Here is a 4,482-nt window from a genome sequence, read left to right as displayed (position 1 = left end):
CATCCCATGTGGTCCCCTGAGCCTGCCCTGAGCGATTTCTGAGCGTAGAGCCAGGAATAACCCCTGAGCCCTGCTGGGTGTGACCCAAAAGCAAAAAACAAATAAAAACAAAAACCTAAAACAAAGAATAAAACAAACAAAATGTATATGAATAGAAAATTAATAAACATTTTACTTTTGCTTCCTTATGTTTTAATATTGTAAATGATTAAAATACAAGAGCTATTGGAAGTTATTTTTTAGCTTAATGTATACAGGTCGTGATATAAGAATAAATGCTCTATCATTAGAACAAAATCTCTGAAATAATTTTATTTTAAATGTGACTCATTAAAGATATGTCAGAGGTTTTTGTTGCATAGTGCAAGCACAAAAATAGCCAAGGAGAAACATTATGTGGAAACCACAGGACTAGGATTTTTCCAGGGGAAATTGATTTATTCTTCATAAGTCTATAAATTTAATTTACCTCCATGACTTCCTGTATTGGTACAAATGCCAAGAATCCAGGGAAGGCTTAACTAGACATGTCTGGCAAACATTTCCCATTTTTCTTTTCCAATTAGATGAGGAAAATTACATTACAGACTACTCTGCTCAAAAATCCCATAAATATATCTAATGTCCACTGTCTGAAGAAATGCAAAACTATGCTGGCAGTTGCCCTCCTGACCCCAACTTGTAATTTTTTCATATGTTTCTGGGAATCCACAGTTTTCTCTGAAGTTACTGTTAGCTTAGATCTGAAGAAACCTCCCCTGCATTTCTATTTGTTTTATATGGATGTAGTTATTGATTTTCTTATACCTAGATATAACTTAGTAGTTTAAATTATGCATCTAAACAATTGTGCTTCAAGTTGGGTCAAGTTTATTGCAACTAGGTTTCAAAGCTAAGTTTGAACTAATCTATTTACTTATCACTCCTTACATCATTGCCATTCAATTTTTTATTGACATGCCATTGAACTATAACATTATTTAGGTTTCAGGAGTGAATCTTTTAAAATCAAAGTGAGTATATTCTTTATCCTGATTTACCAACTCATGCCCTTTTCTTCTTTCACATGTATATTACTATTTTATAATAACATAAACTTCATTTTAGTCATTTATGACACATTCCCATATGTTAAGTAATATCTTCATTTGTTTCCAGATGCTTTTCTATTTTGCTTTATTTTTTTCAATGATCAAATAATTGTTCAATAGCATTTTGTTTGTTAATACATTTATGCCCCTTCTTTCTCTTTTTTGGTTGATTTTTTAATTTCATGCCATTTTTATTTCAAAAGGTACTTAATATTATATAAATACTTAAAAATTTAGGAGACTTATTTTGTGTCATTATAAATGATAAAACTTTGGGTAATTTATAATCACTTGACAGGAATATATATTCTTGTGATCTGAGGTAAAATGCCTTATAATTATCTGACTTATAGTCTTCTAGTCTAATTTATTATTTAAGATTTGTTTTGTGATTTTTCTCCTGAATGAGAGTCATGAGCGGGGGGGTTAAAGTCCCCTACTGTTATTGTGAAATGTTACACTGAATGCATATCATAATTTTTGTATCTCTGTTGTATTAATTACTTACAATTATATACTATGTATCTTTATCTCTTTTTTTGAGTGGAACTATATTTTACTAATAGAAGTATAGTGATCCCTGCCTTGTAAGTTTTTCACTTATTTGAAATATTAGCTCTTCGTTGCTTTAAAAGCATTTTTGTTTTCATAGCTTGTAATTTGGATTTTTTTATTTCAATAGGGATAATAACCTGCAAAGCTCAGTGGCCTGGGACTGCTCCCAGTAACACAGAGTCCAGTGAGGTGGTCCTGATAATTAGGTGCTTGTGCTAGAGTGATGCTCAGGAACCATATGGGATACCTTTGATGCTGCTCAGGACTGGAATAAGCCCTGTGGACTGCTAAGGAATCATCAAGAATCACTAGAATCACCCTCAAAGTACACAGAGAAACACTTTGGTGTCAGGGATTGAATTCAGGTTTGTGCAGATGCTTGGCACAAGTATGGCATAGCATGGCATGACTTGCCACATTCAACTCTCCCGAATTTTTTGTTTTAGTTCACCTAATATGCTATACTTTTAATTGGTGAATCAAATACATTTACATTAAGGGTGATTATTAAGAAATGAAACATATTTCTACCATTATGACTTTAGAATTTTAGTTGTATCTATCTATTTCATTGATAGTTTTTGGTTACTTTCAAAAATTTGTTAGATAAGGGAGATCCTTATACATTTATTAAAAGGAGGTCTAATGTTGGCAAAAGTCCTTCAATCTTTGTTTATCCTTTTAGATCTAGATTTTTCTCCCATAGATAATATATCAAATTTGCAGGACATCAGATAGTAGACTTTCAACTATTTCTTTTTAGTCACACCCAATCAATGGTGCTCAGGACTTATTCCTGACTCTGCACTCAGGGTTTACTTCTGGCAGAGCTCAGGGGAGCATAAAGGTTGCCAAGGATCGAACCCTGACCAGCAATTTGCAAATTAAGTGCCTTATTAAGAAATGTGTACTATTGCTCCAGCCCTCAAACTTACAACTTCTTGTCTTGGAAGAAGATGATTTATTATATTTTTTCCCTGGATTGCAGGATTTGTGCTTACAAGTCTGATGGAAGTATTTTTTTATATTACATTCTTTATTTCCTTAACCACCTTCAATATACTTTTTTGTCTTGAACTCTTGGTAGTTTTACTGTGTGTCTTGGTATAGATATCTTTGCATTTAACTAGCATCAATGTTTTCCTGACTCATTGGATAAGAATATTCAGTTTCATGCTCGCTTCAGCAGCACATATACTAAAATGGAACGATACAGAGAAGATTAGCGTGACCCCTGTGCAAGGATGACAAGCAAATTTGTGAAGCTTTCCATGTTAAAAAAATCCATTTTTATTACCAGAACCAGGAGTGACACACACACACACACACACACACACACACACACACAAGAATATACAGCTCTGGGTACAAGTTTTGGCAGTTTCTATATTATTGCTTAAATATGATATTTATTGCATTTCTCTCTTCCTTTTCTGGAAAATGCATTATCTCTTATGATGCTCTGCTTAATAAAGTTACATAATACTTGTAGGGTAGCTCCTTTTCCTTCTTTTTATTCCTCTACTTTCTCTTCTTCCCATCCCTTTTCTCAATTACTTTTCTCTCTTTTCACTTCCTTCTATTCTCCTTCTCTCCTCCTTTTCCTCTTTACACAGTGCTGGATATTGAACCAAAACCTGACACATTGAAATATATGGTCTACCAATGTGTCACTTACCATTATTTTTCTTTTTTTTCTCATATCTACAAGTTGAATGATAAAAATGATTAGTATATTATCATATCATTGATCATATATTTAGTTTATAATTTTTATTATAGACTAAAATTTCCACTTAATCCATACTGTTATCATAGCTTTCTCTAGCACTTAGAATCACATTTACTTACTTTTATACATCTATAAACTTTTCTATAAGAATAATTTCTATCTTTTATTCATTGATTTTTATTTCTGAGCTTATAAATTTGCATTTCTTTTGTAGATTAGTGATAGTTTACTAATTTAGCTACTCATACAAGTTCATTGAGAGAACTAGGCTAATAGGTCTTTAAAAGGAAACATAAGAAAATACTACCTAAAATCATAGGTTCTAGAGTTCAGCATCTTGCATATGAAAGCTTCCATGAAAACTTCACCAAGTTTCTATTCTATGATTTAATCCTTCCTATGGAGAATTTAGTTCTCCCAACCCCTTCCTTTTACAAAAGGAGGATGAAATGCACAGTAATTAAATTATTTAGACTTTTCAGAAGACTAGAAAAATAATAAGTCATATATATCTTATTGTCAATAGACACCTCATTCTGGCATACTTACAGCTCTTTTTTGTAAGTCTGTTGCCCATTGACTTATTCATTCATTATCTTTGAGCACGTTATCCAGAATTTAAAGTTTCTAGCATGTTTTTTTTTCCTGGGAAATCTTTCAATAGCAGATCAACTGTACACTATTGTAACCCTGTAAGAACAAGCAGCATGATATATCAGCTTCTTTTTTTGAGTTAAGCTATATTTTATGGCAATAACTTTTGACAATGTAAGAAATCTGGTGACATGCAACTTTCAGAGCAAATACAGGTGAGCTCATGTGGATTAGTTTTAGTATAAGCTAGCAGATTGAAAATGAACAAGTTTAACTGCACTTTATGCCCATTCTCTGTTCTCACCACAACAATAAATTACCCTTTGTGAATTATCAATTTAAAAATTTTCCTTGAATTTAGAAAGTAAATTAAGAAAAATAAAAGGAAATTTGGTACAGAAATAATATAAAACAGATTCCAGTCCAATATTCATCATTTAATCATAGTTTAAATAATATAGGTCAGATGCAATTTGAAACTTACAACACAATCAATAAAGAAAGACTTAC

General features: G+C 32.0%; 1 non-coding gene across 1 annotated transcript; it reads left to right on the top strand.

The window, feature by feature from the left end:
* The first annotated feature begins 2,819 nt into the window (after positions 1 to 2,819).
* Positions 2,820 to 2,925, top strand: LOC126025241 (U6 spliceosomal RNA). The gene has a single exon (XR_007501280.1). It is a non-coding gene; the product is annotated as a U6 spliceosomal RNA (small nuclear RNA).
* The last annotated feature ends 1,557 nt before the right edge of the window (positions 2,926 to 4,482 follow it).

This window comes from Suncus etruscus, chromosome 12 (assembly GCF_024139225.1).
Source record: "Suncus etruscus isolate mSunEtr1 chromosome 12, mSunEtr1.pri.cur, whole genome shotgun sequence".
Classification (NCBI taxonomy): domain Eukaryota; kingdom Metazoa; phylum Chordata; class Mammalia; order Eulipotyphla; family Soricidae; genus Suncus; species Suncus etruscus.
Note: the sequence above shows the minus strand (reverse complement) of the source record. Positions and strands in the feature narration are given on the sequence as shown.